This window comes from Oryctolagus cuniculus, chromosome 4, assembly GCF_051225735.1.
Source record: "Oryctolagus cuniculus isolate XC-2025 breed Fujian yellow rabbit chromosome 4, ASM5122573v1, whole genome shotgun sequence".
Lineage (NCBI taxonomy): Eukaryota > Metazoa > Chordata > Mammalia > Lagomorpha > Leporidae > Oryctolagus > Oryctolagus cuniculus.
Window position 1 is genome coordinate 16898678 of NC_142870.1, and position 24451 is coordinate 16923128.

Genomic DNA, 24451 nt, shown 5'->3' on the forward strand with positions numbered 1-24451 from the left:
GGAACTGACCTAGAGGTAGAACTTATTAGGACTCACAGAGGGTTGGATCTGGTGGGGCAATAAGAAGGTGACTTCAGGGATTTGGCAGAAATAATTTAGAAGATAGTGTTGTCATGTACTTAGATGGAGTAGGCTGGGGGCCTTCATTTGTTATACTAATTTTGAGATGCATTAGACAAGAGGAGCAACCCAGAATGAGATCTGATTCTGGAGTTCAGGGAGAGACAATGACTATAGACAGTAAGTACCTTTGGAAATCATATGATGTAAATGGCAAAGTTCTGAGCCAGTTAAGTCCACTTAAGCAGGAATCTCAGTTCAGTCCTGGCTTCCTCTGGCAGTTTCTAACAATCATACTTGAAGCACTGTCAAGGGTTCCTTATTTTGATATGGAAGCCCTATGAAACTAATACCACAAACTAAATAGCTTGAGAACAACAGAAGGTTCTTGTCTCACAGTTCTACAGTCTAGAAGTCTGCAATCAAGGTGTTGGCGAAGCCATGATCCCTCTGAAGCACTGGGGAGGATCCTTCTTGTCTGTTCCTTATTCTGTCGGGTCCAGGCCTTGTTTGTGATAGCACAACCTGAATCTTTGTTTCCTTCTTCGCATGATCATTTCCCCCTGTGTGTCTCTCTGCCCAGTCTTTTCTCTGTGCATGTCTAGTCTGTGTGTAAATTTCCTCTGTTCATAAGTGTACCAGTCATGGTGGCCAAGGATTCTACCCTACTGTAGTATGAGTTGATTTTTTTTAAAAATTTTTTTATTTATTTATTTATTTATTTATTTACTTTTCTCTTCCCACCTCTGCTGTCCCAGGGGGTTCTCATGGAACTTCTTTTTTTTTTTTAACTTTTATTTAATGAATATACGTTTCCAAAGTACGAATAATGGATTACTATGGCTTCCCCCCCATACCGTCCCTCCCACCCACAACCCTCCCCTTTCCCACTCCCTCTCCCCTTCCATTCACATCAAGATTCATTTTCGATTATCTTAATATACAGAAGATCAGCTTAGTATACATTAAGTAAGGATTTCAACAGTTTGCTCCCACACAGAAACATAAAGTGAAAAATAATAGATGATTTTTTTTAATGATGATGAAATCAGATCAGACCTATTGTCATGTTTAATCCCAGTGAGAGTCAAGTTGGGAGTTGATAGTTTCTTTTCTTTCTTTCTTTCTTTTTTTTTTTTTTTTTTTTTTTTTTTTTTTTTTTTTTTTTTTTACAGAGGATCAGTTTAGTATGCATTAAGTAAAGATTTCAACAGTTTGCACCCCCATAGAAACACAAAGTGAAATATATTATTTGAGTACTCGTTATAGCATTAAATCTCAATGCACAGCACATTAAGGACAGAGATCCTACATGAGGAGTAAGTGCACAGTGACTCCTGTTGTTGACTTTACCAATTGACACTCCTGTCTATGGCATCAGTAATCTCCCTATGCACCAGTCATGAGTTTCCAAGGCTATGGAAGCCCCTTGAGTTCTCCGATTCTTATCTTGTTTAGACAAGGTCATAGTCAAAGTGGAGGTTCTCTCCTCCCTTCAGAGAAAGGTACCTCCTTCTTTGAAGACCTGTTCTTTCCACTGAGATCTCACTCACAGAGATCTTTTGCCAGAGTGTCTTGGCTTTCCATGCCTGAAATACTCTCATGGGCTTTTCAGCCAGATCTGAATGCCTTTAGTGCTGATTCTGAGGCCAGAGTGCTATTTAGGGCATCTGCCATTCTATGAGTCTGCTGAGTATCTCACTTCCCATGTTGGATCACTCTCCCCTTTATTTATTCTATCGGTTAGTGTTAGCAGGTACTAGACTTGCTTATGTGCTCCCTTTGACTCTTAGTCCTTTCATTATGATCAATTGCGAACTGAAATTGATCACTTGGACTAGTGAGATGGCATTGGTACATGCCACCTTGATGGGATTAAATTGGAGTCCCCTGGTATGTTTCTAACTCTACCATTTGGGGCAAGTCAGCTTGAGCATGTCCCAAATTATATATCTCTTCCCTCTCTTATTCCTACTCTTATGTTTAACAGGGATCACATTTCAGTTAAATTTCAACACTTAAGAATAACTGTGTATTAATTACAGAATTAAATCAGTCATATTAAGTAGAACAGACAAAAAAACTACTAAGAGGGATAATGTATTAAGTTGTTCATTAACAGTCAGGGCTATGCTGATCAAGTATTTATTTTTTTTTACCGTCCCTCCCACCCACAACCCTCCCCTTTCCCACTCCCTCTCCCCTTCCATTCACATCAAGATTCATTTTTGATTATCTTAATATACAGAAGATCAGCTAAGTATACATTAAGTAAGGATTTCAACAGTTTGCTCCCACACAGAAACATAAAGTGAAAAATAATAGATGATTTTTTTTAATGATGATGAAATCAGATCAGACCTATTGTCATGTTTAATCCCAGTGAGAGTCAAGTTGGGAATTGATAATTTCTTTCTTTCTTTTTTTTTTTTTTTTTACAAAAGATCAGTTTAGTATGCATTAAGTCCACAACAATACTATTTCTAAACAAGGTCACATTCTGGGTTACTGGGGGTTTGGACTTCATCATATCTTTTTTTTGAGGGAAGACAATTCAACTGGGAATAGCCTGCTAAAAGTATCTTCTACCAAGTATTCTGAGTTAAAAGTATATCATTAAGTTACAGTCATGTTGCATATGGCATGTGACATTTTACATGCTCAAAGATGTCAAATTCATTAAATCAGTGCATTGTATAGCCTATCTGAATAAATAAATAGAGCCCATAATAATCCATTTTGACAAATTTCCCTTGAAAGTCAACACATATATTTCTCATGCCCAACAAGACAGTCATTATGACAGCATTATGGAAGCACTGGAGATGAAATTCCTGGAAAACATGTTCACATGATATCAATACGGTACTTTACCAAAATTGTGGATAATAGTTGAACAGCTGACTCATGTTTCTGGAGTTTTGGAAAACAGACACTACGCCACAGTGCATACTGTTGCACATACTCAAAAACAAGTGAGAGAGAAAAGAGCTCCCCAAACTGCTGAAGAACCACAGTAGGCAGAAACAATGTACCACTGAGTTCTTGGACAACTTCATTTTCAACTTTCTGTCAAGGTTTTGCTTGTTTAGCTGTCACTTCAGTTTTCATGGTTGTACAAGCTTAAAGCATGTAGCACCTATAAATACACTAGTTTCAGAGGAAAAGCAGAACTTTACAACAATGTAAAGTCTCAGGGAAGTCTCTATGGAGATAGTACCCAGCTTTGAGATGTGGGGACTCTGAGACTGGTACTGCATTTTTTTTAACTTTTATTTAATGAATATAAATTTCCAAAGTACGACTTATGGATTACAATGGCTTCCCCCCCATACCGTCCCTCCCACCCACAACCCTCCCCTTTCCCACTCCCTCTCCCCTTCCATTCACATCAAGATTCATTTTCGATTAAAAATGTGATCTTCTGTATATTAAGATAAAGAGATTTTATTCATTTATTTAAGATGTAGAGAGAGAGAGAAAGGTCTTCCATCTGCTTGTTCATTCCCCAAATGGCCACAATGGCTGGAGCTGGGCCAATTGGAAACCAGGAGCCAGAAGCTACTTCCGGGTCTCCCATGTGGGTGCAGGAGTCCAAGCACTTGGGCCATCTTCCACTGCTTTCCCAGGGCATACGTAGAGAGTTGGATTGGAAGAGGAGCAGCTGGGACATGAACCAGCGCCCAAATGGGATGCCAGTGCCACAGGTGGAGGCTTAGCCTGCTACACCTAAGCACAGGCCCCTGAGGTTGCATTGTTTGAGAAGCAACTTAGTTGATGGCAGCCTCCAGGTTCCTGACAAGTTGATACGGTTGAAGGCAATTAGGAAAAGCTCATGCTCATTAGTTTATCTTTTTATGCAAGGTAGTAAGCTAAATTTTGTCATGTAATAGCTAATAATGTAATTCGGGAACCTAAATGATACTGGGTTTTATGGGCAGGTGGTGGGAAGGAAAAATGTAGAAGGGAGCTAGCACTGTTGTGAACTTGGCATTAGAGTTATTATTCAAGCTCAGAATTCGGAAACACAAATAGGATTTCATTGGTCCGCAGCATGGAACAGTAATAAAATAGGCTTAGAAGTCAACTTAGTTGAGAATGAACATTTACCTTTGTTCTACATCATTTAAATGCCCTGAGAAATTGTTCAGTTCTTGATGCTTCAGCTTTCTTGCTTCTGCAAGTGAGGAACAATGAAAATTATTATGTAGCATTGCAATGAAGAGCACTGGAATCTTTCTGTTAACAGCTGGAAAAAAACTAGCTGTCCTTATCTTTGTTTTGAATTACAAAATGTTCATGTTTTATTTTGCACTTTTTCCTATTCTTTCTTTTTAATGGAACACCATTAACTAAACTTATGTGGTACAAATGTACCATATGGTAATTCTTGGTCTGGTCTGAATTGCAAAATCAAGTAAATTTGCCTGTGCCTCCTGATTCTAGAAGACATGGCAAAAAACAAAGCTTGCTTATGAGAAGATAGCATTTATCTTTTGGAGACAAAGCTAATAAATACCACATGCTAATTTAACAAGATCATTTAAAATGTTGACTTCATTCTTTAGAACACTTGTTCTTCATTACTTGATTCCAAAACAATTTTCAGTTTTGATTTTTTCCTAAGGAATACACTGTGTTCATTTTGGGAGAACTTCTGTTAACAGCACAATATTGGCAGTGACAATTTTATCAAGGGCAAAAATTATGGCTTATGAGTATGCATAATTTCATGCTCATGAAAGACAATTCTGGTCTTGCTCTGTAACTCCCATTCCTCCATAACCAGGGTCCCCAAGAAATGCAGATGAATGATTCACATGTGACCATATGAGAAGAAGATATAGTGATGGAGATAGGAAGAATGGGGTAGGGAAAGGAAAACCTATGTAGGTGGGAATGAGGAGTGATGGGAAAGAAGAGAATTTTGAGAAGCAGCTGAGTAGAGGCATCTGAGAGAGGCAGTGATGAGAGATAATTTTGAAGATGTTTTCCTGGGCATTAAGGATGTGTTTCTTTCTTTGGCTAAGGATGTGTCTCTTTCTGTAAGAGGCTGAACGAAAACCTTGCAAGTTCTCTCTATTATTTTTTTGGCTGCCAAACTATGATTCTTTGATTGCAGCACTAGACTGAAATTGGATCACATTAGTCTCCAGGACTTATTTGGGTTTCACAACTTGGTTGAATGCAGTACAATAAAAACTTTTTTATTACTTTGAAAAATCTGGTGATGTATACAAATACCATTTATAAAAATTATATAACTGTAAAAGATTTATTCATTTATTTGAAAAACAATGACACAAAGAGTGAAAGAGACAGAGAAAGGGAAAGATCTTCCATCTGTTGCGTCACTCCTCAAATGGCTGGAATATTTAGGATGGGTCAGGCCAAAGCCAGAAGCCAGGAACTCTGCCTGAGTCCCCCACACGGCAGGGAGGAACTCAATTACTAGAGCCACCACCTACTGCCTCCCAGGCACATAAGCTGATAGCTCGATGGAAGTAGAATAGCCGGGACTTCAACTAGCACTCCAATGTGGATGCAGGTGTCCCAAGCAGTGGCTTAACCCTCTGTACCATAATGCTAAAACTTCTATCATTTTGGATGATGATAAACTTGTGATCCAAGACAATTTTGTTCCAAAGCCTGAGATTTAAGGATATGTATGCCAGTCCCATTGAGTTACTGTCAATATATATATTCAGATGAGTTGTTTAGAAAATAATATGGAACATGAGAAAATGAAGGAAATAAAATTTTCAGACTTCTGTTTCTGAGACCTTCTGGGAAACAAGCTATTTTCTGTTGTGGAGCTACATTGGTATTTTGAAATGGGCATATTGATGAGGCCGGTCATGTGTACCTTCAGGAGCAACTTCTTGGGTGCATGACTTGGGAAGTCCCATGGAAGCACATACTTAGAAGGTACCACATGATTATGTTAATGCTCTTCTGTCACCGCTATGAAAGTTGTAAGAATTTTTTCACACAAGGCCCTGTATTTTCATTTTCACTAGGCCCTACAGATAGATAGCCCTACATGTACCAATGCCATCTCACTAGTCAAAGTGATCAGTTTCAGTTCACAATTGATCATAATGATAGGATTAAGTGTCAAAGGGATCACATAAACAAGACTAGTGTCTGCTAATACTAATTGATATAATTAAAAAGGAGAGAATGATCCAACATGGGAAGCAGGATACACAGCAGACTCTTAGAATGGCAGATGTCCTAAACAGCACTCTGGCCTCAGAATCAGCCCTTAAGGCAATTGGATCTTGCTGAAGAGCCCATGACAGTATTTCAGGCATGGAAAGCCAAGACACTCTGGCAAAAAAAAAAAGTCTAAATGAAAGCTCTCTGTGAGTGAGATCCCAGTGGAAAGAAGGAGCCGTCAAAGAAGGAGGTCCCTTTCTCTGAAGGGAGGAGAGAACTTCCACTTTGACCATGGCCTTGTCTAAATAAGATCAGAGTTGGTGAAATCAGAAGGCTTCCATAGCCTTGGCAACTCATGACAAGAGCGTAGGGTGATTACTGACTTCACAATTAAGAGTGTCAATTGTTAAATCAACAACAGGAGTCACTGTGCACTTACTCCCCATGTAGGATCTCTGTCCTTAATGTATTGTACTATGTGAATTAATGGTATAACTAGTACTCAAACAGTACTTTATACTTTTTGTTTCTGTGTGGGTGCAGTCTGTTGAAATCTTTACTTAGTATATACTAAATCAATCTTCTGTATATAAAGATAATTGAAAATGAATCTTGATGAAGAATGGGATGGGACAGGGAGGGGGGATGGGATGGTTGCTGGTGGGAGGGTGGTTATGGGGGGAAAAGCCGCTATAATCCAAAAGTTCTACTTTGGAAATTTATTTTTATTAAATAAATGTTAAAAAAATAGTAACCCTAGGCATAGATGATACAAATAGATATCTACTACATAGTCTTTTTAAATCAGTCCCAAGACTAATTTATTTAAATTAAGGTTTTTTTGAATAGGCAATATATTCCCCTGCTTCAAAATGCTAAAATTATTAAGCAGTTGGTAAGAAGATTTTTCTTTTTAATTCTCTGCTCCCTATTTCTAATACCTTCCCTCTGGTGTTATAATTTCTTGTGTTATAATCTTCCAAAGTTTCTTTAAGCCTACAAAAGAAATATACTTGTAGATATACTTGTAGAATCTTATTTCTCTTCTTTTTATTTTATGCAAGATGTAACAACACACACTATTCTTTTTTTTGACAGATAGAGTTAAACAATGAGAGAGAGAGAGAGAGAGAGAGAGGTCTTCCTTTTTCTGTTGGTTTGCCCCCCAAGTGGCTGCTAAGGCCAGCGTGCTGCACCCGCCGTGCTGTGCCAATCCAAAGCCAGGAGCCAGGTGCTTCCTCTTGGTCTCCCATGCGGGTGCAGGGCCCAAGGACCTGGGCTATCCTCCACTGCACTCCTGGGCAACAGCAGAGAGCTGGACTGGAAGAGGAGCAAGTGAGACAGAATCCGGTGCCCCAACTGGGACTAGAACCTGGGGTGCAGGCACTGCAGGCAGAGGATTAGCCTAGTGAGCCACGGTGCTGGCCAACACACACTATTCTATGCTTAAATTTTCCATCTAATATTTCAAAATTATATATATGTTTAATTTCAATAGGTGTGTCAAATTGGCCTCTAAGATAGATTAATTTATACCAATGTGTGATGTGTGAGCTCCTCAGTTTCCCTTAACCTCACCAATGTGTTTCAAAACTTCTTGGTTTTTGGTTTGCTAATCCAATAGTGATGTTCTGATTTGTGTTTCTTCTATTATGAGTGGAGTTGAACATTGGTTCACATCTTTAATAACAATTAATTTGAATCATATGAAATTCCCAGTTTTCATACATTTTTGACATACAAAGGCTACAATTTCAAATGAAACAACCTAATATAACACTCTTTTTCTGTACTATCTCTTTGTATAATTTATCCATATTGTTTTGGTCTTTTCCTAATTGATTTCTTGGTGATCTTTTTGTGTAAGGGAGATTAGCCTTTTTAAATATGTTTCACATTTTTTACTCATTTTCCTTCGATTTGCTTTTGAGATTTGTGCAGAAGTTTTATGTCATCAAATTTTTCCTTATATAGTTTATTGATTTTTAAAAAGATATATTTATTTATTTGAAAGGCAGAGTTACAGACAAAGCAAGGGAGAAAGAGATCTTCCATCTTCTAGTTCACTCCTCAAATGGCTGCAACTGCCAGAGCTGGGCTGATCCAAGGCCAGGAGCCAGGAGCTTCCTCTGGGTCTCCCATGTGGATTCAGGGGCCCGAGAACTTGGGCCATCCTTCTCTGCTTTCCCAGGCCATTAGCAGGGAGCTGGATCAGAAGTGGAGCAGTCAGGACTTTAACTGGCCTCCATATGGGATGCTGGTGCTGCAGGTGGCAGCTTTACTGGCTATACTACAGCATCTAGCCCAATTTATTGATTTTAAATTGAAGTAAGAAGATCATCTCCGGCCCAAAATTACAAAGGGAGTTCTTTATTACTCCCAGATTTTGAATTGGATGCATTGGAATCCAGTAATTCCAGGGCCAACCGCATGGGTGGGTGACTGGGGCAGTCATGGAAGCCCATGCTTACAAGGGGACCCATTATTATCTTAATGCTCTGCTGTTGCAATCTTGAATGTCACAAGACTTTTATTTATCATTGAAACATTTCTTAAGCAGCTAAGGAGATACGAAGATGATTAAAATGTGGTTAAAGAGACGAGGCATAGGCATGTGTAATAGAGAGCAATGTGACATGTTCACTGAATCACAGCAAGGGAAAGGAAAGTGCTTTAGTCAAGAAATTGCTTCCAGTCTGGGAGGGGGTGTGGATGACAAATCAGGAAGGAGTACGGAGACTAAAACAGAAGACTTCGGTGTGGATTGGTGGTGATACTCATTATGGTCAATATTTTGCTCATTTTCCTCTCTCACTCTTTGAGGTTAATTTACCACTAGAGCCCAAGACTGCTTCTATTTTTGCTTTAATATCTATAGGACTAAGTCCCTTTGGTGTTTTGGAACTTTTAACTTTTTGATCTTGGTTATGATTTTGTCTTTTTCATTCTGGTTTGATTTTTGTGCATTTTTGGCTGGGGTATCTCATATAGATTTCTTTACTGGAGTTTTTTCTTCAGTTTCTTCATCACCAAAATCTTCATCGTCATCATCTTCATTATGATCATTATCATCTTCTTTGTCATCTTCCCCAACAGGAAGTTTTATTTTTTTCTGTGGCAACTTGCTGCCACCTTCAGGAGTAGGTCACTTTCCAGATATACTAATAGCTTCACATCTCCCTTTTCATCTTCTGACTTGGCATCTTCCTCCATAGCTACTAAGTGCTGCCCACTATTTTGCATAGGCCCTGAACCACATTTCAAACTGAAGACTTTAGGCAATGTTATTTCTGAGCCCCCAAGGGAAACAGTTGATTGTACATACATTTTCAAAGTTGACAGTTTTGCTGTAGTTGGCCCTCCCTCATGATTCATTGCCTCTGCTCCAACAATGTGCAGTTCATCCTTTGCACCAATATCTAGACTGACCATTCTTAAGATGACTGGTGCTCATTTCAACATGGTCCACTTTCAAGTGATAATCTGTTAGCCTGTAGTTCACAATCAAAAAGATAGTTCTAGGGCCTGAGGGAGCTTATGTCCATGTCCATCGAATCTTCCTTGGGAAGGTAGAATACACTTAGCTGGGAGAGAATGCAGAGATAAATGCCCAGTGCTGCAAAGAACAGCCACCACAGGCTTGAATCTCACCAGGACAGTCATAAGAGTTTTGAAACAAAGGGTTCTTCTCTGTTTAAAAGAGGACATTTGTGATTTAATTTTTTAACTATAAAAATCTTTGGCCCATTTGTGTTTTTTTTTTCTGACTTTTATTTATTTTTTATTTATTTATTTATTTTTTTTATTTTTATTTTTTTTTTGACAGGCAGAGTGGACAGTGAGAGAGAGAGACAGACAGAAAGGTCTTCCTTTGCCGTTGGTTCACCCTCCAATGGCCGCCACGGCGGGTGCGCTGCGGCCGGCGCAGCAGGCTGATCCGATGGCAGGAGCCAGGAGCCAGGTGCTTTTCCTGGTCTCCCATGGGGTGCAGGGCCCAAGCACCTGGGCCATCCTCCACTGCACTCCCTGGCCACAGCAGAGAGCTGGCCTGGAAGAGGGGCAACCGGGACAGAATCCGGCGCCCCGACCGGGACTAGAACCCGGTGTGCCGGCGCCGCTAGGTGGAGGATTAGCCTAGTGAGCCGCTGCGCCGGCCTGACTTTTATTTAATGAATATAAATTTCCAAAGTACAGCTTATGGATTACAATGACTTCCCCCCCCCCACCCCATAACTTCCCTCCCACCCGCAGCCCTCCCCTTTGCCGCTCCCTCTCCCCTTCCATTCACATCAAGATTCATTTTCAATTCTCTTTATATACAGAAGATCAGTTTAGCTTATATTAAGTAAAGATTTCAACAGTTTGCACCCACATAGAAACACAAAGTGAAAAATACTGTTTGAGTACTAGTTATAGCATTAAATCACACTGTACAGCACATTAAGGACAGAGATCCTACATGAGAAGTAAGTGCACAGTGACTCCTGTTGTTGACTTAACAAATTGACACTCTTGTTTATGGCATCAGTAATCACCGTAGGCTCTTGTCATGAGTTTCCAAGGCTATGGAAGCCTTTTGAGTTCACCGACTCTGATCATATTTAGACAAGGTCGTAGTAAGAGTGGAAGTTCTCTCCTCCCTGCAGAGAAAGGTACCTCCTTCTCTGATGACTTGTTTTTTCCACTGGGATCTCACTTGCGGAGATCTTTCATTTAGGGTTTTTTTTTTTTTTTTTTTTTTTGCCAGAATGCCTGAAATACTCTCATGGGCTTTTTAGCCGGATCCGTATGCCTTAAGGGTCTTTGGCCCATTTGTAATTTGTCTCACTTAAAAAATGTGAATTATGGATCCAATTTTATTTTTTTTAAATATGTGTCTATTTATTTAAATGTCAGAGAGAGGGAGAGACAGCTCTTCCTTCCGCTGGTTCAATCCTCAAATGGCTGCAATGGTTGAGGGTAGGCCAGGCCAAAACCAGGAGCCTGGAACTCCATCAGAGTCTTCCATGTGGGCAGCAGGGCCCAAAAAAGAGAGACTGCTGGCTAGGTAGATCAGGACAATGAGTCCCTCCCCACCATCTGGAGTTTCAGGGAGCTGAGGAAAGTCAAGCAGCTGAGTTCTGTGAAAGATGTTGGTGTTATGTGCTAGTCCTTTTAATCAAGGTTTTTGTGTGCTGCTGTAACTGATCTAGGTACTGAGAATTTTATGCATCTTGGGGGAACTTTTCATGTGTTTTCTGTTGTGTCTATCAAGTTTGATTGGAACTTTCACCCAATTAACCAATAAAATGTATCCCTCTCCTGGGCCAATAATGAGAGCTCCCCTTTTACAGCCTATGAAAACCCCTGGATAATCAGCTCTCAATGGCTCTCCACTCCAGGGACCCCTTTTGGCGCAACTGGAAGTTTTTCACTTTTGCTTTCTCTAACTTATTTCAATAAACTACTTCAGTTTTACACACTTGGATGTCCATTCTTCCTTCTCTATTCTTCATGGATGAGAGACATGAACCTGATGGAGAAAAAGAATTGTAATAGTCGCAGACTCCTTCAGCTCAAAGCACTTGGGTCATCTTTGGCTGCTTTCCCAGGCCATAGCAGGGAGCTGGATTGGAAGTGGAGCAGCTGGTACTCGAGCCCAGCTCTGATATGGGCTTAACATGTTGAGCCACAATGCCAGCCTTCTGCTTTTTAAATTTATCTTATTTTAATCTTTCTAATTGTCTGCCTAGTTTTTCTGAAACCATTAATTCAATAGGACCTTTCCGTTCATTGGTTTGATACGCCATCTGGATCATATGGTGACTACCTGCAAGGAGGTGGATTTATTTAGAGACTTTGATTTCTCTCTTTTTTTTAATATTTATTTATTCATTTGAAAAGCAGTTACAGAGAGGCAGAGGCAGAGAGAGAGAGAGAAGATCTTCCATCTGCTGGTTCACTCCCCAAATGGGTGCAATGGCCGGAGCTGTGCTGATCTGAAGCCGGGAGCCAGGAGCTTCTTCTGGGTTTCCCATGTGGGTGCAGGGGCCCAAGGACTTGGGCTGCTTTCCCAGGCCATAGCAGAGACCTGGATCATAAGTGGAGCAGCCAGGCCTCAAACCAGTGCCCATATGGGGTGCTAACACTGCATACCAGGGCTTTAACCCACTGAGCCACAGCGCTGGCCCCCTGTTTCTCTCTCTCTCTCTCTCTCTTTTTTTTTTTCTGTTGTATCTCTTCATGTGCTGGTATCATATGCTTTAGCTACTGAGATCGACTCTGACCCACAACAACATCTCACAAGAGAGAAAATACGTGTCAGCAAAGGCAATCTGTCATCTTAACTTTATGATAGTTTCAATAAGGACATAAAAGTCAAGTGTAAACAGTTTTGTGCCAAGGGTATTTGTGATAGAAGCTGACTTGCAGTAGTAGAAAGTAGAAAAGAGAATGGAGTGAGATTGTGAACAGGCCTTTTCACCTTGGCTAGGTTATGCTGTTGAGTTCCTTGCTTGAACATGAGTCTAGATATTGCTGTGAAGATATTTTTTAGATTTAATTGACTTTTACAATTAGTTGATTTTCAGTAAAGCAGATCACTCTCCATAACAGGGGGTGGGGTGGGGTGGGGGGAGGACCTCACCCAATCAGTTGAAGGTCTTAAGACCAAAGTCTCAGTTTTGCTAGAGCAGATCCACTGCTGCTTCAAGAAATCCTGCTGGAGTTTCCAGTCAGCCTATCCTGTCCTATGGATTTGGGACTCAAGGCTGTCACATCAACTGTGACCTGGATATCCCTCTTGCTGGCTTGCCTATGTATTTCAGAAATGCCAGCCCCCCACAACTGCTCAAGTCCTTTCTTTTTTTTTAAAATTTTTTTTTGACAGGCAGAGTGGACAGTGAGAGAGAGAGCAGAGAGAAAGGTCTTCCTTTTGCTGTTGGTTCACCCTCCAATGGCTGTCACAGTTGGCGCACTGCGGTCAGCACACTGCGCTGATCAGAAGGCAGGAGCCAGGTGCTTCTCCTGGTCTCCCATGGGGTGCAGGGCCCAAGGACTTGGGCCATCCTCCACTGCACTCCCGGGCCACAGCAGAGAGCTGGCCTGGAAGAGGGGCAACCGGGACAGAATCCGGCGCCCCGACCGGGACTAGAACCTGGTGTGCCAGCGCCGCAAGGCGGAGGATTAGCCCAGTGAGCCGCAGCTCCAGCCTTCAAGTCCTTTCTTAAAGTAAATCTGCCTCCCTCTCCACCTGCTCTTTTGCTTCTCCATCTAAATATAGAGCCTATTTATTATGTTTCTCTGGATAATACTGAGGGAACTAGGTGAAAACTACGATTAGTTTTTTTTTAACCTTATGTTTCCTTTTTTTTTTTTAAACCTTACATTTCCTTCTTAGTATCATGTTCTTCTGTGTGAGTAATTCATGCATGTCTAGAGAGTACATCCTGTGTGTAGGGTATTGCTGCCAGAATTTGCCTTGGGCACTAGTATGGGGCTGGTGCCTCCCTTTTTTTTTTTCTCCTGGCAACTGTTCCTAATCTGGCACACGTATCTGTCTGCTCTACACATATTTCTATATACCCTTTGTGTCTATTCTTCTCATTGTGTTGCCTTATTTTTACTGGGAGAGAGTCTATATGAGGTGAGTGAAAGGTTAGTCAATAAAGAGCCACAGTTCATTTTACTTAGGATACCTATTTATTCTTTTTTTTTTTTTTTTTTTTTTTTTTTTTTTTTTATACTTTTAAAGCATGAGATAGTTAGCAAACAGCATGAATTTGAAGGCATTGAAAACTGGACTTTTCTAAAAGAAAATTTACCCAGAAATTGACAATAATACTCTATTTTTTTAAATACAGGGATTATTTAGCACTTTTCAAATCTTTAGAGGCCTCAGAATCCTTTAATACACATATATGAATCAATCAACCAATCTATCTATCCATTCATCCATCCATCCACACACACACACACGAGGTACTTCAAAAAGTTTTTGGTAAATAGAATTAGAATATGAGTTTATTTTGGTGTAATTTTTTGAAATACATGCACAACTTTTTTCATCAAATGTATTTTCCATGTGTTTTGGAGACTTCTTTATGGCTGTGAATAAACAGGGTTTAGAGTTTCAATGTAGAGGCACAGAGCAGGATCAGTCAAATCAGGATACACACAGGGGAGGGACTGAGTGTATCCTGAACAGAACTTATGTGTTCTTTCCTTGCTTGCATTATGTTAAAATAGAAAAATATTACATTAAGTCTTTGCTTTTAACTGAACTTTTCAGTGGTTGGGTTAGTTGTTCTGTCACAACACTAAGCAGTCCAAGTTGTGTAGTTTGAGAATTTCACACGTATGTCAGAATAAGATGGCTCACTCTGGTGTTTATATAAACATCATTGCTTTAAAACAAAGGAGCCTACTTGGAGGCAAGAGGCAAATAATTCAGACTTGGTGACCCTGTTTTGATCTTCCAATCAATTGTAGGTCTGGGCCAATGGATACCACCATAGGAGTTTTGCTGTCTTGGAAAGTACAATCGCACATGAACTGTCACAGCATATGCTAAAACAAGATTGGCAAAGCTATCATGTAAGTCTCTGAATGTACACCAAAAGACTCAAGTGTTCTTGGAAAATGCTATTACTTAGAGAAATCAAAAAGTGGGCATCCAGCTGTTTCCTTGAAGCTGGACATTTTCCTCCTTGAATCACATAAAAATAAATCATAAAATATTCAAAATTTTGTCATACCCAGCTTTATACTTGATCACAAACAACGTATAAAGATAGTGCTCAATAGAGATATAGTCAGAGGATTTAAAGGTGAACAAATAATATTTTATATTCACATAAGGAGCAGTCTTTCAAATTTCACAGGACTTTCCAAACCTTCAAGAATTAAATACTTATTTAGTTGTCAAAATACTGCAGGGGGTTTAGAATTACTGTTTTATATGAAGAAACCGAGTTTAGTGGCTACCACAGTTTTTCAAAGTCTATGAATCTGTGAGGTTGTCTACAGCGTTATGAATGAGGTGATGGTTAAGGGAGGTCAATGCAGAAAGAGATAAAAGCAAAGGTTCTCTGAGTCTAAAATGTCTGAGTTTTAGAAGGCAAGTTCTTGACCACGTCATCTTTCCCAACTCCAAGCCTAGGGAGTGGCTGTGAAAACTGGACATTTTCATGGAGTGTATCATACATTTTGACTCCTACCAGCTGTGTGTTTATGTATAATCTTAGGACAGCACTCAAATTAGGGTTCTATCAGGCAGTCAGAGCATCTTGAAGGATCTTCAGGAAAGCACAGCCATCTCAAATTTTACCGGGTGATGGACAGGGATGCTTCTTGCTGGAGCTGTGACATCTCCAAGATCAGTCACATCTCTAGCTTTCAAAGTAGGAGCAATGAGAGATGCAGTGGACAGTTAGAATTTTAACACAGCCTATGGCACAAAGCCACCTACAGAATATTAGTTATGTCAGATATTACCACAGCTTCTACTGCACGATTCCTTCTCTGACCACCGTCACTATTGTTCTTAATCTGGGGGTTGGTTGACAACCCTACCCCTGCCATTGTTTTTCCTGCCTAGGGCCCCAAAAGGTATAGGGTGAGGATTAAAAGGAAAAAATGTGGGTGGCCCTATACCTCTTGTTTTAATTTCCACTTAGGTTCTGAATTTCAAAATTTATTGCTATCAAATAGAATAATGATAATAAAAATAAATATAAATAATTGGTATAATTTATCTAGTCATTAGTATGGGCTAACACAGAGTGACTGGTGAACATATAGCATCCAGTGTTGCTCTCAGTTCTCTGGAGTGGATAGTTGTATTGTCCCCATTTCACAGATGCGGAAACCGAAACACAGATAATTTAAATTGTCCAATATCAAAAAGCTACTAAGTGAAAGATGTAAAGCTCCAAAGTTCAATGATCTTTTGTTTATATTCTGCTTATTTTGGATTTAATCTAGAACAGGTTAAGAGTTATGGAGATAGAGCCGGCGCCGTGGCTCAATAGGCTAATCCTCCACCTTGCGGCGCCGGCACACCGGGTTCTAGTCCCGGTCGGGGCGCCGGATTCTGTCCCGGTTGCCCCTCTTCCAGGCCAGCTCTCTGCTATGGCCAGGGAGTGCAGTGGAGGATGGCCCAGGTGCTTGGGCCCTGCACCCCATGGGAGACCAGGAAAAGCACCTGGATCCTGGCTCCTGCCATCGGATCAGCGCGGTGCGCCGGCTGCAGCGGCGGCCATTGGAGGGTGAACCAACGGCAAAAGGAAGACCTTTCTCTCTGTCTCTCTCTCACTGTCCACTCTGCCTGTCAAAAAAAAAAAAAAAAAAAAAAAAAAAAAAGAGTTATGGAGATAATGATTTTAAACTATGGCCTAAAATTATATATTTCAAAGAGCAAATAATACCACACTATCTCACTATGTGTGTGTGTGTGTGCACGCACATTTGTGCTTGTGAGTTTATTGTTCTTCACCTTTCTAAATGTTAAAATTACTTAGAAATATAAGTAGTTTATCATCAATGTACTATAAATGCTATCATTAAAAGAATAATCTGATGTGGCAATAAAAAATTGTGTCCCCAGTGGTTTGTCCCCGAACCATTGTTTTGGGGACTTGGAAGCTTGGCCCTGCTGTGGTGATAATGGGAGTTGGTAAACTTTTAAGAAGAGAAACCTAGGGGGAGATCTTTAGGTCATTGGGAGTTCTTACCTCAGGAGGGATTAGCAGTTCTTGTGGGATCCCTGAGTCGGTTCTCATGAGGCTAAGTTATAAATGCCTGATTTGTGCTCCCAATTTCTGCCTGATGACATAAACTCTTCCTCTTGCACATTATCCCACCATTCTGATCCCATCCATCGTGAGATTTTCACTAGAGCCAAGCTGATACCAAGGCCATGCCCTCGAACCGCTGGAACTGTGAGCTGATAAACCTTATAAAGTCATTCATCTCAGAGTATTACACTGCAGTAGTGAAAGATGGACTAATACAATACCCAACACCCAACAGTCAACCCAAAGCCCAACCTGAGGTTCACAAATTCAGGGACGTTCTGTGATGTGTGTGCAGAGAAGCCCTGGCAGTGGATGGCTACTGCTTGATGAGCAAAGGAGAGGCAGTTCCAAGCAGGTACAGCAGGATGGTTTGGGGATGCTTGAGATGGCTTCCAGCAAGACAGGATTACTGGCTTTGCTGACAGATTTTCCGGCAAAAATTAAGCCCAAGAGGAGGCTTCAGGCAGAAATCAAGGAGTATTTGGTAGAATACCAAATAGCCATATGGATAGAAATCAATGGACTTTTCTTTTAATTTTAGCCATATGGATAGAAATCAATGGACTTTTCTTTTAATTTTAGCCATATGGATAGAAATCAATGGACTTTTCTTTTAATTTCAGAGGAAGAGAAAGGAAAAGAGATGGAGTGAAGAGGGAGAGGGAGGTAAAGGAAGAAGAGGAGAGGGGAGGGGAAGGAGAAAGATACAGAGAGGGAGGGAGGGAGGGAGGGAGGAGGGAGGGAGGGAGGGAGAGAGAGAAAGAGAGAGAGAGAGAGATTGCTTGTATCCATTGACTCAATCCCCAAATGTTTAACAACCAAGGCTGGGCCAGGCTGTAGCCAGGAGGGGGAAACTCAATTTGAATTGCTCACAAGGGTAGGTGGGACTCATAGTTGAGCCTTCCTCTGCAACCTCCTAGGGTGTGCCTTAGCAGGAAGCTGGAAGTCGGAATGGAGTTAAATCTTAAAGCCAGGCTTGATCCGGGATGAGGTTCTCCCAAGTGACATCTTAACTGCAGGGCTAAATGCTTCCCCCAGAAATCTTGATTGATTATATCAGTTCCAAGTGCAGCTGCTCCTACACTTACCATATGGTGACATCTCAACATACTCATCACAAATTGAAAATGCATCGAATTCACCTCACCTACTGCACATCCTAGTTCAGTAACACAACACACTATAGAGTTGTTTTACTACACGGTTGCAGGGTGATTGGGAGCTGTGGTTGCTGCTGCCGCCAAGTATCACGAGAGAGGATGGCCCCTAGGAAAAGATCAAAACTCAAAATGGAATGTGCCATTTCTACAGAGTGTGTATTATTTTTACCATATTGTAATGTCAAAAAATTGCAAGTTGAACTATCATAAATTGGGGACCATCTGTTCTCTGTTTAGCCTTTCAGTAGCTCCTTTTCCTCCCATACATCACAGAATTCCCACTTTCTCTCTCTCTCTCTTTTTCACTTTTGACCAACAACAGGCAGTAACATTTTATTATCAACCTATCATCACCTATTTTACACTAGCCAGTTTTCTTTGCTATGATGAAATTGTGTTCTATTCTCCTGTGTCTATTTTTAGCTTTTAGCTTTCACTCAAGTTTTTCCCCCTACCCTTTAATATTCAGAATTGGATTTTTAAGCCTCTACATTCCTACTTTTGTCTTTTAAAACTTACATTTATAGATTCTTTCTTGCTGACTTCCTAGCCTGGTACCATCACTCATCTCCTGACCTTCCTTGGTCCCTTAAGAACAAGGGTACAAGGTACATTCAACAATGACGATGGCCATTGATGTAGGTGAAGAGTTAATGTTTGCAGATAATTGTGGATGATTTCTGTAAGATGCTCATTAAACATGCATATGTCAATCTTGAAGACAGTTTACCAACTCCTCAGCTCTACTATGAGAAAGACATATTTTTAGTCCTAGAAATTGTCAGAAGGATCAACCAATGACCTTAGGTTATACTTAGGTGCAACTAGAAAAACTATGGATAAGCCCAAAATATAAATAGGTAAAATAATGAACCTAGGAAAAACTTAAACCCTTAGCTCAAGCTTACTAGTGCATCAATATTAATCTTCACATCCAAGGGAATAATCAACAAACCTTTAAACTGTCAAACTGTTGATCATTTCCTTAATTCAGATTTCTAATATCTTCATCATACACAGACAAAGCTTTCAACATCACTAGGATAACTAATTTTGGTCACAATCCTGAATGTTACAAATCCTGAGGCAAACTTCTTACTTGATCAGCTTCTCAGTTGCTGAAAGTATGTCCTAAATGCACTGAAAATAGTTTGCATTTATCGAACACTGGGCTGCTTTTCATGCATTTTACAGATTTTAATGCATTTTTTTTTTAAATTTTGACAGGTAGAATTATAGACAGTAAGAGAGAGAGACAGAGAGAAAGGTCTTCTTCCATTGTTTCACTCCCCAAATGGCTGCTACAGCCAGCGCTGTGCCGGCCTGAAGCAAGGAGCCAGGAGCTTCTTCCCAGTCTCCCTAGTGGGTGCAGGTGCCCAAGCACTTGGGCCATCCTCCACTGCCCTCCCGGGCCACAGCAGACAGTTGGGCTGGAAGAGGAGCAACTGGGACTAGAACCTGGCACCCATATGGGATGCTGGCGCTGCAGGTGGAGGATTAACCAAGTAAGCCATGGCACCGGCCCCAGATTTTAATATATTTTATGATTAGAATATTTGTCTGTGGTAGATACTTACATATGCGAATGGCAAGTACTTGTGGAATATTTGATGTTGTGTTTTTCCCCAAGTGCATCTTTTTGTGTACCTCTTGCCTGCTCATCCAGTCAATACTCGCCGAGTGCTTTATTGTGCATGGTCATCGTGTGAGGTGTTGCTGATGAAATGACAGAAAGACAACGTCCTTGCTCTTCATGAATTTGCAGCCGACTGGTTTGGAACTGGAAAGGCAGGCCCACAGCTCATGGTCAGCTGGTCAGAAAGGCCATGAAGTAGCACAAATTCTGGGCAAGAAGGACCTTATATTTTGGCTGTGGAATCTTCAGGCCACCTTCTCAACCAATTTAAACTTCAAATTTCTCCTCTATTAAGGGGGAAGTCAATTTTATTTTTCAAGGATTTATAATGGGAAGCCATCATTATCAGAGTTTCTCTCTCTCTCTCTCTCTCTCTCTTTCTCTTTAAAGATTTATTTATTTGTTTGAAAGTCAGAGTTACACAGAGAGAGGAGAGGCAGGACTTCTTCTGGGTCTCCCACGAGGGTGCAGGGGCCCAAGGACCTAGGCCATCTTCTACTGCTTTCCCAGGCCATAGCAGAGAGCAGCCGGGTCTCTAACTGGCGCCCACATGAGATGCCTGTGCTTCAGGCCAGGGCATTAACCTGCTGTGCCACAGTGCCAGCTCCAGTGTCCTTTCTTTCTCAATGTATTCCAAACATCTTGAAAACAAAGTAGATGAGAAATAATGAAATAAATTCAACAAAGATACTATTCTCCCCTCCTAGTGTGTTATTCACTCTCTGCCCAAAGGTTCATTTGAGCTTACCATGTACCTTAAAGTTGTAAGTAGATATATTTGGATATATGTATTCCAGGAAAAGTCAGAACCTAACTCTTTGACACATGACAGTGTTGGAGTAACAGGTGGCTTTCAGTGAGTCCCGTTTTTAGACTATTCAGCTCCAGAATTCTATCAATTCACATTTAACAGAGCTGTCTCCTGAGCAAACTGCAGAATCCATGCTTGTTTCTCCAGCCCCATATGATACAGAATCCCCAGTAACCTAGGGGAAAAACCACCTTCACAGAGGCAGACATGAGATAGAGGCTTCTGGTGGCCATCCAATTGTTATTCAGCAATTCCTTGTCGACTCTTTAGTCAGTGTGTAATTTAAAACAGACATCTTCATGCATTATTCAGTTGAACCAAACCTGTGCCACAATGTGTGGATACCACATTTTCTAAAGGGAATTTGCTGCCTTTGGTTACTTGTATAGTTCCTTCCCCCAAATTCCCAAATAGTGAGTAACAAGATTATCTGCTGATCCAAATGACAATTTTATTAATGTCTCCATTCACTTGTATTGGCATTGTTGTTTGAAGTGTTCACATAGCTTCCAAATACCTCACATGAAGGGCAGCTCATGAACATTCCTGTTGAGTTTACTATGTTGTCCCAACAGGGCCTGACATTTGAGTTTTTCTGATTACAGATATCCATATTTAGGCAAAACTCTGGTTGCTTTGTGTTCTATGTTAGAAAGAGGAATTTTGGTTGACTAATCTTTCCATTTAGGTATCTTTAGTGAAAAACTTTTGAAATGAAATTTTTGATATGCAAATTACCTTTGGAGACAGTGAGTAGCAGTGAAGTATTTATGTTGTTAATTGGATAGTATCCTATACTGTTGTAGACTAATGAATTTACGTGCATTCTCTCTCTCTCTCTATATGTGTGTGTGTGTGTGTATGTGTGTATATATATATATATATAAAAAATATGAAATTTAGATGCCTGGGTCATTTCTAAGCATGTTATTTTCTTTCCTGAAGGAGAAAAAAGGACAAAAAAAAAAAAAGAAAATGGAGGTAGAATAAATTATATTAGTTTCCCAGGGCTGCTGTAATAAATGACCACAAACTAGATGTCTTTAAACAACAGAAATTTATTCTCTCAAAGTTCTGGAGGCCAGAAATCTGAAGTCAAGGTGTCAAGGGGTCAGCAGGGGCACATTCTCTCTAGAGGTTCCATGGAGATACCTTCCTTGCTCTTCTAGCTTCTGTTGGTTTCAGGTGTCCCTGGCCTCATAGGTGCATCAATTCCTGTCTCTGCTGCTGTCTCCATATGACTGTCTTTTCCTTTTCCCTGTGCTTTCTCTCCTTTTCTGTATCTCCTCCAGATTTTTCACTGGACTTAAGTCCTGCCTGGATCACCAGGATATGGTTCAAGATCCTTAGCTGAATTACAATGGCAGAGACCCTTTTTCCAAATAAGTTCACACCCACAGCTTTTCAGAGTTTGGATATGATATTTTCAGTGGTCACCATTAAACCCACACTATATGCTGATTTTATGAATAATCATTTCACTTTGGGAGTATGTAAACTATTTTATAAAAACTGTTTATTTTTATCAATCCTAAAACCTCTGAATTCACTAAAATAAACATACTTGACAGAATCCAGAAGTTGTTTTTTCTTTATAAGTTCAGTAAAATAAAAATAATTTATCCTGGGGATATTTACACACACAGCTTGAAATTGGCAAAGCTCCTTTTGTGAGCAGATGCATTTCGTTTTAGGTAGTTGTTGGAATTAACCAGTCACTTCCCCAAGAGTTAAAAGTTGAACTCTGTATTTGCAATTCAGAGGTAGTCACCACTAGATGGCAGTCTTGGTTCATGAGAAAGTACCAATGTCTTGACTAATGGAAGTCATTGCTTAGAGACTATCACTTAATAAAGCAAATTTTGCTTCCTCCCACGTACAAGAAAACAGTTAAAATATTAAGATATATATATATATATATGCTTGTATACTCTGTAAAAAGAGAAATAAGACACTGAATATAAGCAAAAATGCAAGGACAATAGGATTTCCATGCATTGTTTTTGTTTTGAATTGAGGCTGTCATAAATCCATGTTGCTTTGCTTGTACTAACTCTTCTTTGGGGCAGTAGTTCTCTGCCTTGCACACACCTTGGAATCCTCGTGGGGAGCTTTAAGGGTTCCTGGAGCCTAAGTGCCCATAAGAAAATTTGATTTGCCTGGGCATTCTCATCAAATTCTGAAAAGATCCAGAGACAAAAGACAGTTGGGTTCCTAGAAAGATAGAAGAAGCTATGGTCTTGGGTAAACAGAGAGAGTGAGATGGAAGAAAGATACAGTACAGAGGGGATGGGGGTTGGCAAATAGCACTACCACTGAGAAAGTAGAAGCCACATTGCAGAGAATTGGCCACATTACCTTAGGGACAAAATTTCAACAAACAGCTACTATTTGGTAGGACCATTTCATAATTTGGAACTTCCTATAGTGTTCATGCTTCTCTTACTGTCTTAATTATCCACCCAGAAAAACCTCATGACTTGAGACAGACTGTGGGACTCTGGTTCCTACAAGCACAAAGTCATGGCACAGAGGACCTTCCAATGCATGGGATACAGAGTCCGTGAGTTTCTCCCTATTAGTCTCACCCTTCCCATCTGTGAGGACTCAAGGCACATTATGGGCAGTAGATTGGCCCATCATCCTATTGTTGCTTAACACTGTTAGCAACTGACTCATAGTCAGCTCAGGCACTGCTAAGTCCTCAAGCAGAAGACACTAGAGCAGCAGGTCTTAACTTTGACCTTGACTGGCAGAAAATTATATTTCTATTAGAACTTTCCTAAAAATAATTGCCTATTCATGGAAAGCCATGACACGGTGGCAAAAAACAATCTAAATGAAAGATCCTGGTGAACAAGACCCCAGCAGAAGGATCAGGCCATCAAGGAGAGAGGCGCCTTTCTCTGAAGGAGGAAGGAACCTCCACTGTGATATGGCCTTGACTAAACAAGTTCAGAGTTGGTGAACTCAAGGGGCTTCCATAGCCTAGACAGCTCATAGCAAGAGTCTCGGGTGATTGCTGACATCATAAATAAGAGTGCCAATTGTTAAATCAACAACGGGAGTCACTGAGTTCATGCTCCCCAGGTAGGATCTCTGTCCTTAATGTGTTTAACTATGAAATCAAAAACAACACTACTAGTAGAACAATACCCTATACCTTGTGCGGTTGTGTGAGTGCAGCCTGTTGAAATCCCTGCTTAGTATATACTAAGTTGATCTTCAGTATATGAACGTAATTGAAAATGAAACGTGATGAAGGGCGGGATGGGAGAGGGAGTGAGTGAGGGGAAGGCCACGGGAGGGAGGGAGGTTGGGGGGGGGAAGCCACAACAATACAAAAGTTGCATTTATATTCTACTTAAAACTATTGGTTGAACTCTGTAATTAATACACAATTACTCTTAGGTGTTTAATTAATGCTATAACTAGTACTCAAATAGTATTTTACACTTTGTGTTTCTGTGTGGGAGCAAAATGTGGAAATCTTTACTTAATATATGCTAAATTGATCTTCTGTATATAAAGATAATTGAAAATTAATCTTGATGTGAAGGGGAAGGGAAGAGGGAGTGGGAGAGGGGAGCATTGTGGGTGGGAGGGAAGTTACGGGGGGGAGGAAGCTATTGTAATCCATAAGCTGTACTTTGGAAATTTATACTCATTAAATAAAAAAAAAAGAAACACATCTGTGAATGTGAAAAAAAAATAATTGCCTATATTTATTTATTTGAAGCAAAGAGAAGCAGAGAACTCCTGGCCACTAGTTCTCTCTCTAAATACCTACAACAGCTAGGAACGGGCTGGGACCAAAATTAGGACTTGTGAAGCCAATCCAGGTCTT

At 40.4% G+C, this 24451-nt stretch overlaps 1 long non-coding RNA gene and 1 pseudogene across 1 annotated transcript in view; one reads left to right on the forward strand and one right to left on the reverse strand.

Annotated features, from left to right (window-relative positions):
- LOC149126921 (uncharacterized) overlaps positions 1 to 14834 on the forward strand; it is a 32286-nt gene extending 17452 nt beyond the window's left edge. Inside the window, exon 4 of the long non-coding RNA XR_016232068.1 lies at positions 14692 to 14834. This is a non-coding gene — a long non-coding RNA (uncharacterized LOC149126921). The remainder of the gene's footprint in view (positions 1 to 14691) is intronic.
- LOC108177911 (nucleophosmin pseudogene) lies at positions 9021 to 9776 on the reverse strand (annotated as a pseudogene).
- Positions 14835 to 24451: the final 9617 nt, after the last annotated feature.